The sequence below is a fragment of the Ranitomeya variabilis genome, chromosome 2 (genome assembly GCF_051348905.1).
Source record: "Ranitomeya variabilis isolate aRanVar5 chromosome 2, aRanVar5.hap1, whole genome shotgun sequence".
In the NCBI taxonomy this organism is placed as follows: domain Eukaryota; kingdom Metazoa; phylum Chordata; class Amphibia; order Anura; family Dendrobatidae; genus Ranitomeya; species Ranitomeya variabilis.
In genome coordinates, this window is record NC_135233.1 from 118,043,114 (window position 1) to 118,057,377 (window position 14,264).

General features: G+C 42.9%; 1 protein-coding gene across 1 annotated transcript in view; it reads left to right on the forward strand.

The window, feature by feature from the left end:
* MAL (mal, T cell differentiation protein (MAL blood group)) overlaps positions 1 to 14,264 on the forward strand; it is a 106,579-nt gene that overhangs the window by 39,717 nt on the left and 52,598 nt on the right. The gene's annotated exons all lie outside the window — the stretch shown is intronic.

Sequence of the window (14,264 nt, forward strand, 5' to 3'; positions counted from 1 at the left end):
ATCTCACCTTGTAGGGTATCCTTGATCATGAGGAAGGTGAGAGATCAGCCTAAAACTACATGGGGGAACTTGCTAATGATCTCAAGGCAGCTGGGACCACAGTCACCAAGAAAACCATTGGAAATCAAGAAGGAACATCTGCAGGCTCATCTGAAGTTTGCTAATGAACACCTGGATGATTCTGTGAGTGATTGGGAGAAGGTGCTGTGGTCAGATAAGACAAAAATTGAGGTCTTTGGCATTAACTCAACTCACCGTGTTTGGAGGAAGAGAAATGCTGCCTATGACCCAAAGAACACCGTCCCCTCTGTCAAGCATGGAGGTGGAAACATTATGTTTTGGTGGTGTTTCTCTGCTAAGGGCACATGACTACTTCACCGCATCAATGAGAATGGATGGAGCCATGTACTGTAAAATCCTGAGTGACAACCTCCTTCCCTCCTCCAGGACATTAAAAATGGGTCATAGCTGGGTCTTCCCGCAAGACAATGACTCAAAACATACAGCCAAGGCAACAAAGGAGTGATTCAAAAAGAAGCGCATTAAGGTCCTAGAGTTGCCTAGCCAGTGTCCGGACTTTAATCCATTAGAAAACTTATGGAGGGAGCTGAAGCTCCGAGTTGCCAAACTACAGCCTCAAAATCTTAATTATTTGGAGATGATCTGCAAAGAGGAGTGGGCCAAAATTCCTCCTGACATGTGCGCAAACCTCATCATTAAGTACCAAAAACGTCTGACTGCTGTGCTTGCCAGCAAGGGTTTTGCCATCAAGTATTAAATCTTCTTTGCCAGAGGGATCAAATACTTATTTCTCACTGCAAAATGCAAATAAATGCATATAATATATACAGTACATTGTAATTTTCTGGATTTTATTTTTGATATTCTCTCTCTCAATGTTAAAATTAACTTACCCTTGAAATTATAGACTGTTCATGTCTTTGTGAGTGGGCAAACTTACAAAATCAACAAGGGATCAAATACTTATTTTCTCCACTGTACATCCTTTATATCTCCTGTGCTGCAGGATAGGAAGGCAGGAGAGGCATGGTTTAGACTTAGCACTGCACTCCCCCTCACACTGTAGGTGATATCTTAGAAGCAGTGAGTGTTCACGTGAGCGCACGTATATGATTTGCATACTTGTAGTCATTTGCCAACTAGATTCTCTTCTGCTTGACCCCGTTTCTCCATGAGATAAGAGGATAAGAATCCTAGGCTGGTCTAGTCCTAAAGCCCCAACCTAAAGGATGTCATTCTGACTACTGTGCCCGTCATTGATTCTTTTCCTCTAGACCCCTCAAATTGCCACACAGGCCCTAACGGGGGTTGATGATGCTACCAGCTAGGCCGCTAGTCCCAGATAAGTGAATTACTTGGAAAACGGTCGCTCATCACACTGTATGCCTTTGTTCCTTGAAGCATGGACCTCGTTCCCAATCTATACCGTATGTCTGCGTTAAAAGTAACGGCACAGATGAATGTTCTCCCTCTCAGCTCTAAGTCGGTACACTCAGCTCGGATCTCGAAGATCTGGCCTCTTGTCTCTAGCCTTGGCTCGGCCCACTCAGCTCAGATCTCCAAGATCTGGTCACTAGTCTCTTCATTCTAATCTGACTACTCGGGTCGGTTCTTCACTTGCATCTGATCTCTCACAATCATGGCTACAAGCCAGCTTTCAGCTGTGCACGTCTGTCCTGCTACGGGCTCAGGCTCCAACTCCTCCCTTACATTGCCCTCTTGGACCTTTCATAATTACTAACTGTGCCACAGCTCTTAACTGACCTGGTGTCTTCTCCAATCTCTTCACTGAAGCAAGATGAACTTCACTCTTGGATTCCTACTACTGCAATTCTTTTTGCTTCCACTTTCTCGATTGACTTTGACCAGCAGATGGTGGTGTTCATCTTCAGCTACTTTGTTAGGCATTAAAGCAAACCTGTCAGCAGGATTTTGCTAAACAAACTACAGACATTGTCATATTGCCGCTGTTATATTGATTAAAATGATACCTGGGGGTGAAGAAATCCGGCTTGTGGTTCTTGTGTAATCAGTGTTAGAAGTTTTCAGTTAATGAGATGCCCATGATCTGGGGCGGGACTGTAGGCAGAGTCTTATCTTCCTGCTGTAAGCCAGAGAAACCAAGGAAAGACCTGCCCACAGGCCCTCCCCGAAGCACAAACATGTGCCTCATCATAGACACAGACTGTTTGTGCTTCAAGGGCGACTTGTGGACAGGTCTTTCTTTGGTTTCTCTGGCTTAGAGTATGAAGATAAGACTCTGCCTACAGTCCCACCCCGAAGCATGAGAATCTCATCAACTGAAAACTTTTAACACTGTGATTACACAAGAACCACAAGATGGATTTTTTCACCCCAGATATCATATTAATCAGTTTAGCACTGCCAACCTGAAAATGCCTGTAGTTTACTTAGCAAAATCCTGCTGACAGGCTCGCTTTAATGCTTAACAATGATGATCAGGAAGCTGCTCTACGCAATGAACTTGTTCATCTGAAACCTCACATAATTGTTTGCAACATTGGGGCTAAAAGCCTTTTAGCAGTTTGCAATTGGCCACAACAAAAAGATCTACAGTTTATCCAAACATTGACATTTTATTAAGAATGTTTGTCTACATGCCAGTGAGGAATTCCACAGCTGAAAGGACTCTCTCTTCTCTGAAAAGGATCATTTAAGATCTACCATGCAACAAAACAAACTGAATGCCCTTAAGGTACCTTCACACTAAGTGACGCTGCAGCGATACAGACAACGATGCCGATCGCTGCAGCGTCGCTGTTTAGTCGTTGTGTGGTTGCTAGAGAGCTAACACACAGACAGCTCTCCAGCGACCAACAATGCCGAAGTCCCCTGGTAACCAGGGTAAACATCGGGTTACTAAGCGCAGGGCCGCGCTTAGTAACCCGATGTTTACCCTGGTTACCAGTGTAAATGTAAAAAAAAAAACCACATACTCACATTCCGGTGCCCGGCGTCCGCTTCCCTGCACTCCTCCTGCATCCTGTGTCAGCGCCGAACATCTCCGGCATCTCCCACAGAGCAGAGCGGTGACGTCACCGCTCTGCTTTACGGCCGGCACTTACACAGGATGCAGGAGGAGTGCAGGGAAGCGGACGCCGGGCACCAGAATGTGAGTATGTGTTTTGTTTTTTTACTTTTACAATGGTAACCAGGGTAAACATTGGGTTACTAAGCGCGGCCCTGCGCTTAGTAACCCGATGTTTACCCTGGTTACCAGTGAAGACATCGCTGGATCGGTGTCACACACACCGATTCAGCGATGTCAGCGGGAGATCCAGCGACGAAATAAAGTTCTGGACTTTCAGCAACGACCAGCGATCTCACAGCGGGATCCTGATCGCTGCTGCGTGTCAAACACAACGATATCGCTATCCAGGACGCTGCAACGTCACGGATCGCTAGCGATATCTTTGTAAAGTCGCTTAGTGTGAAGGTACCTTTACACTTCTTTGCATTGAATCAGATTTAACTAGATCAGTTAACGTCAATAAAAAAACTGAAGCCTTGTCATGGACAAAACTAAGAAATTCTAGCAGGTATTTAAGACGACTTAAAGAAATTTGATAGAAAGTTTTTTGCAGGTGTTAATTTTATGCAATTTCATAACTAGTGTAGTAGTATAGTTTTGAATTAAAAATATAATGTGATTCAAAGACGATAAATATTGTATTAGTGCATATATATTTGAAAAGTAAACTATAAAATATGCAGTACATAATAAATTGAAAATTATAAATCAACTTTTTGAGGGGGGTAGAAAGTGCAGAGCATGTGGCCTAGAGTGTAGAAATGTGTGAACAGAGCGGCTATTGAGCATACCCATTCAATTCAGACAAGAAGTGGAGTACGACCACCTTTCCTTCCAGGCTATGTCCAGTAATTATCTGTTAGAACGGATCCAGCAGCAATCCATTGACCAAAAAAGTTTCTTTCATTTGAAAGGGTCCATTTTTTGCTTACTGGATCAGTCTCAATTGTAAGAAAACAGCTGGCTGTTTAACAGGTCCGTTTTCCACAGACTACAATGTTAAAAAAAAACGGATCTTGTTGGAATTTTTTTTTTTTATCTGGACAAAAAAGTTGTGACTGGACAACTTTTTTGTCAATGGATTGCTGCTGGATCCTTTCTAACTGATGATTACTGAACATGTGAATATAGCCTCAGATGGGAGGAAAGACCCTTAATCGTATGATAGGTGAGGGTCACAGAACAAGACATCCACTGACTGGAGCCTTATAACGTATTTGTTGGATATATGATAAGTAGTGATGAGCGAGTGTACTCGTTGCTCGGGTGGTCTCCGAGAATTTATGACTGCTCGGAGATTTAGTTTTCATCGCAGCAGCTGAATGATTTACAGCTACTAGCCTGCTTGATTACATGTGGGAATTCCCTAGCAACCAGACAACCCCCACATATACTCAGCCTGGCTAGTAGCTGTAAATCATTCAGCTGCCACGATGAAAACTAAATCTCCGAGCAGTCATAAATACTCGGAGGTCACCCAAGCGTGCTCAGGAAAACCCGAGCAACGAGTACACTCGCTCATCACTAATGATAAGCTGTATTTGTGTGTCAGCTGTTGGTTGGTTTCACATATTCGTGAATCACCTTGTGAGTGTAGATCATGGAGTGACCGCACATCTCCTGATGCAAACTCAACAGCCTTATTGGTAAACTAGATGGTAGCCCGATTCTAATGCATCGGTTATTCTAGAATATGTATGTAGTTTATTTATGAAGATTTTACAATAATACATTGAATACACAGGATTCGGCCAAAAGTGACCAATTAGTGAAGCGTGGTTCAAATCCCAGGCCAATTCGCGGCCGGACTGCGCCTGTCGCTGATTGTTCGCGGTCGGCCACGTAGTATATAGCACAGCCACGTAGTATATAACAGCCCACGTAATAAATAGCACAGCCATGTAGTACATAGCACAAGCCATGTAGTATATAACACAGCCACATAGTATATAGCACAGCCCACGGAGTATATAGCACAGCCCATGGAGTATATGCAGTAACAGCCCACATAGCATATAACACAGCCACGTAGTTTATAACAGCCCACGTAGCATATAACAGCTCACGTAGTATATAACAGCCCACGCACGCAGTGTATAACACAGCCCATGTAGTGTATAACACAGCCCATGTAGTGTATAACACAGCCCACATAGTGTATAACACAGCCCTTGTAGTATATAACAGCCCACGTAGTATATAGCACAGCCCACGTAGTATATAGCACAGCCACGTAGTATATTGCACAGCCCACATAGTATATTGCACAGCCCACGTAGTATATAACAGCTCACATAGTATATAACAGCCCACGCACACAATATATAACACAGCCCACGTAGTGTATAACACAGCCCACGTAGTATATAACAGCCCACGTAGTGTATAACACAGCCCACGTAGTATATAGCACAGCCCACGTAGTATATAGCACAGCCCACATAGTATATAACAGCCCATGTAGTGTATAACACAGCCACATAGTATATAGCACAGCCCACGTAGTATATAGCACAGTCACGTAGTATATTGCACAGCCACGTAGTATATTGCACAGCCCATGTAGTATATCGCACAGCACACGTAGTATATTGCACAGCCCACGTAGTATATTGCACAGCCCACGTAGTATATAGCAATGTGGGCATCATATCCCTGTTAAAAAAAAGAATTAAAATAAAAAATATTTATATACTCACCTTCTGTTGGCCCCGGATCCAGGCGAAGCGTTTACGATGCTCCTCGCGCGCTCCGGTCCCAAGAGTGCATTGCGATCTCGCGAGATGATGACGTAGCGGTTCACTAAATGCTAAAAATGACCTACTATTATGATACTCCAGGTCATTACAAGTTCATAGACACCAAACATGTCTAGGTTCTTTTTTATCTAAGTGGTGAAAAAAAATTCCAAACTATGCTAATAAAAAAAAAGCAGCACAATTTTCCGATACCCGTAGCGTCTCCATTTTTCGTGACCTCTGGTTGGGTGAGGTCTTATTTTTTGCGTGCACAGTTAACGTTTTTAATGATAACATGTTGGTGCAGATACGATCTTTTGATCGCCAATTATTGCATTTTAATGCAATGTCGCGGCAACCAAAAAATGTAATTTTGGCGTTTTTACTTTTTTGTGGAAGATTAGAAGCTGCCACAACCCGATCAGCTCTGCTACATAGAGGCAATGGTCGGATCGCCTCTATCTAGTAGAATTGCTGAGTTGCTATGAGCGCTGACCACTGGGTGGCGCTCATAGCAATCTGGCACTGATAACCATAACGGTCTCAAGGAGACCTCTGGTTGTCATGCCAATGAACCGATGACCCCAATCTTGTGACGGGGGTCACTGGTGCATGTATTTCTGGACTGATGGCCGAAAGCGTGATTTAAATGCCGTTGTCAGAGTTAGACAGCGGCATTTAACTAGTTAAGCGCGATCCACCCGCGGCTATTGCGGGCACATGTCAGCTGTTCAAAACAGCTGACATGTCCTGGAAAAGATGTGTGCTCACGCCAGAGCCCACATCAAAGCGGGGGATACTGACATCGGCGCACTATTATGCCCGATATCGATAAGGGGTTAAAACCGCAAAAGTTTGTTAATATTACATAGCAAATTGGCAAATATGAGATTGTTAGATTTCGGGTCAGAGGACCTAAAGCAAGTCCATGCATGTATGAAATTGGCGATCGTATTATAGAATTATGTAGCAGTGATGAAATAGCTCTATTTTCCTAGAATTTAGTAAGTGCAAGGAGATCAGCACTACCCCTAAAGTAGTAACTGGTTATCTTCATTTGCTTGTCTTAACACAAGCACATTAAAACAATTAATGGTGGTGTTCTCATATATAATGTGCAATATATCAACTTTCCAGCAGCGCTCACCAATGGTATGAGTTATTCTTCATTTATATTCTTTATGTATTCTTTATATTAAAGAATGTGTGTAAATAAAAACTGGAATGGCAATAAGTGCAATACGGATTACAAAAGAAAGAGTAAAACGGGATTTACTCACCTGGGAGTATTGTGAAAGTCATAACCCTTTGTTAGGCTAGGGTCACATTGCGTTAGGGCAATCCGTTAAGCGCATAGCGCTAGCGGATTGCGCTAACGCAATGCTTCTCTAGGGTCCGCGTTCGGCGTCCCTGCTAGCGCAGATCCCCGATCTGCACTAGCGAGGAACGGACCTCGGGCGCTCAAATGGCGGCACATCGCTAGCGCTCGCCCAATGTGGGCGGGCGCTAGCGACGCGTTCACCATTACAGGCTATGGTGGCGTTAACGGACTACGTTAACACCGCGTTATGCCGCGGTGTAACGTAGTCCGTTAAACGCGGTCACATAACGCAATGTGACCCTAGCCTTAGCTTGTAAGCAAAGACGGCCGCTGCAGATCATTGTGGTTGTCTAGATGAAGAGGTCTGATCACCTCGAAACGCGTTGACAAATAAAACAGCACCCATAAATCATCTGGTCTCCTATCGTATATTGGATTCTCGGCAGCGCAGTTTTTCATCCAGTTTCATCTCCCAATTTGGTTATTATATTAAAGTATAACTCACACATTTGATTTTCTTTAGCTAGAATTAAAAATTAAGTTATGGATATTGACTTAAATTATTAACATTTTTTCAAATTCACACCACAATGTCAAAAACAATGAGAAAGCTAAAACCACAATAAGGACAAGAAGGGGTGCAAAATTGGAGGTTCTGTTTTGACTTTTGCATTGGGGTTCAAAAACTTAAAGTTACACCTCTGATACTAAAGAGAAAATATTTCTATGGAGGCAACAAGACTCCGGGATCAGTTTCACATTCCTGCAAACCACCGTTGGTCAGGGCATTCTGAGACTTTTACTTTCACAACAGCTGGAGAGTCGCTGGTTTTAGACAATAGATAGATGTTCTTTAAAGGTTTTCTCCAAGAATTCAATGAAATGGAAAAATCACAACATTTCCTTAGAAAAATATTTAGAATTGAGAGTCCTCAGTGGTTGATACCTTTTAATGGCTAACTGAAAAGATGGTAACAAATTGCAAGCTTTCGAGACTACATACGTCTCTTCATCAGGCAAAGACTAAAACAAATTCTGAAGAATCACATATTTATGCACAACATAGTATAGAAAAAAAAAAGAGGGGAAAAAAAACATGGATAAGCCAGGTGACATGAAGCAGAATTACCATGGGTGATAAACAGTTACATCCATAAATATTGGGCCAATTCTTAGATAAGGATTGTTTTATTGTGATTAGGGTCTCTGTTGTGATGACCCCACATGGTCTGATGGGCAGGTTCCTTAGTTAATGTAAAAAGACATAAATCCATGTGACACATTCATTCCTGCAGTTAGAGTGTCAAAGGTCGTCATCAGTTTATATTCCCAGACTCTCCTGTCTTTCTGCGATTTGAAGTTGCCTTTTAGTACAAGTAATTTCATGTCCATAATGTTATGATTTGGGAGACAGAAATGTATTGCCACAGGTAATTCTGCTTCATGTCACCTGGCTTATCCATGGTTTTTTTCCCCTCTTCTTTTTTTTTTTCTATACTATTTCTGGGACCTTACTTTTTATAGGCACTTTAATCCCTAAAACAATTTGAGATTCCCCCTCCCAAATAAAGAATCCTGTTGGCACAAACACTAAGGTTTATTCCTGCCAACATTCCAGCCAGAGAAAGCAAACTTTATGTCATAGAAAAAAAATCTAGAATTTCACTCAATTGAGGTTACTTTATTTATGAAAAAGTAGAAACTTCTTGCATTTTAATATTATATGCAGAATGCAGGACCATGTGTATTACTGTTTATTCTCTGTCTCTGCTTCAGCAGATTCTAATTTACCTTGAAGGGTACAGGTCACCAGGTTTTCCCAATATAAAGTAAATCCAGAACCTTTCATCCACCTTTAATATCAATCTTGCAATCTCTTCATAAAAGCCAAGTTGCCCTCAATACCTAAGAAAATGCATTTTATAATTGACTTCCACTGTATGATATTCGGTGCCTATGGTCATCTCTAAAGTGTGTTCGGTTCTTCCTCTGGCTAGGCAATTGCCATCTCGCCAAGATTATTATTTCTTCTCCTAAGTCAGTTGCGAGGAATCTTTTTTCTGCTAAGGGCCACTTGGATATTTATCCCATCCTTCGGGGGCCGTACAAACTCCGCCCACAAAGTACATCCTGACTCTGGCACTGGTGTCACAGGATGTAATCTTTCATTGCATGCCCTTCAATGTTCAGTAGTGAACACTGCGTGCGTGTGCTAACAGAGCAAGAAGAAATTAATGAGCTTGTGGCAATCAAAATACACCTCCCTGCCCAAGAATGCGGTCCCTAAGAATCTGCCCGGGGGCCTGATAAAAGGTCATCGAGGCCCGTAAATGGCCCTGGGGCCTGAGGTTCTCCACCCCTGTCCTAAGTCAACTCTTGCGTCTTCACAACAAGTAATAGTAGCTGCGCAGACGCAGCAGGCTGTGATGATGGCGTCAACCTTGTCAATCAAGGTAGGATAGACTGCAATTGTGGGGACAGAGGAGGCACCAAGCATAGTCTGGAGACACCCATCGGACTGTTCAGCGTCAATTAGCATACTGCCTGAGATAACTATATAGACATTTTCTTAGGTGTTTGGGGAAGCTGTGCTCTTATGAAGAGGTTGCAGGTGTGCTATTAAAGAGCACAAGGGTGGTGGATACTGTTTATATAGGGAAATCCTCGTGACAAGTGCATATTTCATCTATATGATGTCTGTATTTAAGTCATTCATATTACATAGGTGTAATACCCATGTATTTAAATGGTACAATGTGAGAAAACTATCTTTTTTCTGTGGATAAAACATTAATATTTATACATCAACATTTTGGCAATATTGCTTCAGGGTACTGTTCACATCGCATTTGCAAGGTGCATACAGTGTATGTGGTGATAAAGCTCCTGGTGTCACTATAGACTTCCAATCACCTACCAAAATAATTTAAGTAAGAAATATATTAAATTCTATTTCATTCCTATTTCGTATTGTCCTTTCTTTCATTTTCCACAGTTTAATTCCATCATAGTTTTTTGTCCATGATCTACTTCGCCAATATACCGTATATGTATATATAGTTTTAAGTTTCTTGAGCTGAACATGTAAAACATTGGTTTCAGCAAAATAGATCATGGACACTTCATACTTAAATTTATAAATATATATAATTGAATTTTATAATAAATATATGAATAAAATTTTTTACAGACAAATAACACTATATATAGACCGAGAAATTCTAAATACTGATGAAATATCTGGCTATAACTATTATAGTTTATCATTAATAAAAAGAAACGAACAAAACACGAACCACTATATCCTAAATGACTTTATATAGAAGTCTATATAAAAATCCATCTCTATATTTTTCAAGTTACATGTGGTTTACTCCTGAAGAGGAAGTGCTTGTAACTTCGAAATGTGTAGAATAATAAAACCACAAATATATTTATTAAATAAACTCTTGGATTGACGTCTTCAATAACTCAGCAGCGCAGAGGATCTCCACAAAAACTTCTTCTGACATAGATAATTATATAATATTATCATGCAGACTGCATATCAATCCGAATAAACGGCAACTAGATCTAGAATTAGAATAGAATTGATTTAAAATCATAATTTCATGGTGGCAGATCTTGTTTGGTTAAAAATTAACTGGTTCCCTATTAACTTGAGAAACCAGTTTCAGTTTAAAAGTTAATTTTTGACTAATTGTATTTGTATTTGTTGTTAGCATTCACAACCAACTTCCATAACAGTTTATTAACTGACAATATATCTTGCAGGGAATCAGTCAGTAGGATCAACCCCCCTAATCCATCTATATGGACATGTAGGTCATAGGAAGTTGAGATGAAATTATATTTTAATATCTGAAATCCAATGTTTTATTGCAGAGAAAACAAGTTTTTCTTAATATGTAAATAAGCTGTCTAAATCTTTGGATCGGACACTGATCTCCCTGAAATTCTGCCTCCAGAGCTTATTTTAAATAAAAGGAGGCATTACCAGTGTGACATGTAACGACTGACAGTCTGCTCTCCTGATCTATATGTCTCACACTGGTAACGCCACCTTTCATTTTAAAATAAGCACTCCAAATTCTCAGCAATCGATAGATGCATCTTAACAACTCATTTACATTTTAATAAAAATGTGGATTTTTCGGGAATAAACATTATATCACAGATATCAAGTTATCATTTTATTCAGCTTCCTATGACCTACATGCCCATATAGATGGATTAGAAGGGTTGACCCTACTGACAGATTCCCTTTCATTAGGATTATATTTCATTGTGTTATTTACAATCAGGGCCATATTTAGAGTTTCTGCTGCCCTAGGCACCTTTAGTGCTGCCTCCCCCATTGTTGAGTATGACACTATCGGCAGTGACTGACAAAAATTGCTGAGGTGAAAGTAGTATATTGCAGCGGATCCGACAGTTTTTCCGCATCTGCTGCGTAACGGATCACTTACGGCAACACTGCATTCGGCCTCATTGATTCCCTTATGGGACTTGCGGACATGTGCAGCACTTGCGGTTTTGCAACGATCCGGCAAATGTGATACTTGCAGCAATGGAAAAAAATGCTGCTAGCAGTGTTATTTTGTCTCACCACAAGGGCAAAACTGCAAGTGCCGCACATGTCCGCAAGTAGCCATCACTACCTGTCCCTGCACCTTGCTAGCTCATCCCTAACCATCACTCCTTGACCTAAAACTACAGTATAAAGCTTTAGAAAAACAATTTATTAACTGATATATTCCTATGATAATGAGGGCTCCAGGCTATGGCGTAGACTGGGACAGGCAGTCTCCGGGTCTCCATTCTCTCTCTTTGCATACCCTCAGTCCCTGCCTCACTGTCTGTGCTGCACTGTGCACAGACTTCTCTCCACCGGACCCGGTAATCATCGCTCGCAGTAGCATACCGGCAGAGGTGTATCTAGGTTTTCTGGCACCCGGGGCAAGAATTCATTTAGCGCCCCTGTCATGTCGGACGCTGTTCACACTAGGGCGTCCGACAGACAGCGGTAATTCCACATACGTCCACTACATGCTCAGTGGCGTCGGCTAGACATTATCCAGCTTGCTCGGGGTTAATCTAGCTGGTAATTTGGTTGGAGGCTGGGTCACGCCCACGGCCTTTAAATAGTCGTGCTGGACTTTGGGCGTCACCGATTATAGCTTGTGCTTTGTGCCTAGCGATTCCGGTCTGGAGTGGTGGTCTTGTTGTAGGAATATCGTATCTGGTGGTGTATTATCCTTTGTCATATTCCTCCTTCCTATATTTGTATTTGTTTTGCCCTGTGCACATTATAGTGTATTCCTGTGTGTCTGCGGCGTGGTGCGTTTTTCAGTTTTCCCTGTCTGTGCTTTCTGTAGGGATTGGTGTGTGGTCTCTTCACTGGGTGGCGGGTGGTGGTTTCAGCTTAGGGCTGAAACTGGAGACAGGGTCAGGCCTGGCGACCCAGACATGCACACCTTTAGTGTAACTTCTGGGAAAGGGTCAGACAGGGTTTCCCTAGCCTGAGGGATATCGCAGGGGCCCGGGTAACCAGCCTAAGTCTACCCAGTACTCCCGTGACATTATAATCGGCCCAAAAAGAAAAAAAAAAAAGGAAAGGTTTTTTTATGTCATGGATCCCATGACTTCCATAACTCGCCAGTTGGAGGCGCTGTCCTTACAGGTCACTGAATTGAAGGGGGCGGTTCAGCAACAGGGTCTAGTAGTATCTAATGTGCAAGTGGAAACTGCAGGTAGAGTTGCAAAGCCAAAAATCCCTTTACCTGAGAGGTTTGCTGGGGAACGCAGTAAATTTGTTGTTTTCCGTGAAGCTTGCAAATTATATTTTCATATGCGCCCGCTTTCTTCAGGTAATGAGGCTCAGCGTGTGGGCTTGGTTTTGTCATTACTGAATGGAGATCCTCAAGCATGGGCATTTTCATTACCTTCTGATTCAGCTGCATTTAACTCAGTGGAGAGTTTTTTTTCTGCTCTTGGACTCATATATGATGATCCTGACAGATTGGCTCTAGCAGAATCTAAAATACGCGCTCTCCGCCAGGGGGAGCGAATGGCGGAGGATTAATGTTCTGAATTTTGCTGCTGGGCTGTGGACACACAATGGAATGACCCGGCGCTGTGGAGTCAGTTTGTATATGGGGTTTCGAGAAGGGTTAAACAAGCCCTCCTGATGTATGAGACTCCTGCTTCTCTAGAGTCTACCAGGAGTCTTGTTGTCCGCATTGATCGCTGTTTGCGTCAGGGGGCGCTAGAGACGCCGCCTATGGGGGAGGTCACAGGTGCACTTGAGGTTGCTGCAGGTGAGCCCACGGAGCCTATGCAAATCGCAGGGGTGTCACGTCAGCAAGCCCCCTCGCTTAGGAAGCAGGGAGCCTGTTTTTGCTGTGGTAAAAAGGGGCATTATGTAAATGCTTGTCCTCTGTTTTCTAAGAAAAGCGCAACGGCGGAAAACTTCTAAGCTCAGACGGTGTGGAGGAGGCCAATCTGAGCTTATGCATATCCTCCATGGTTTTCTCTCAATGTATGCTCCCTGCCAGAGTTATGGTCGCTGGCAGAGAGCTGGCAATCACTGTTTTTGTGGATAGTGGTTCGGCCACTAATCTCATTGATGAGGAGTTTGCGCACACGGCCGGGTTCACGGTCGAAAAATTGCCTCATCCTATCCGGGTGGTCACCATCAATGCTACCCCTCTCCCACACAACACATGTTGTCATCCAGCGGCACTGATGTCTGTGTGAGAGGAAGCACGGGCAGGAAGCAGGACAGAGCCGGCACGCTATAGCTTCTCTGTGCCAGCTGTCTGCTTGACAGTCAGCACAGAGAACAGCCGACTCTCAGTCTGGGGGGTGGCAGAATTCAGCCACCTAGGAAGACATTGTGAGTGGAGACACGTCCATATTCATCATCTTAATGAGTGGTACCACGTGACCGCTGAGCACAGGAAGAGCGGCTGGCGCTGAGACCATCGGAGTTACAGGCACTGCTGGTGGAGGGTGAGTATGATGGCTTCAAAAAGGTGGGGAGGTGGGTGGTAGGGCAGGTGCCGCCCCCCACATCCTGGTGCCCTTGGCACATGCCCTCAAGTGCCTAGTGGCAAATACGGCCCTGTTT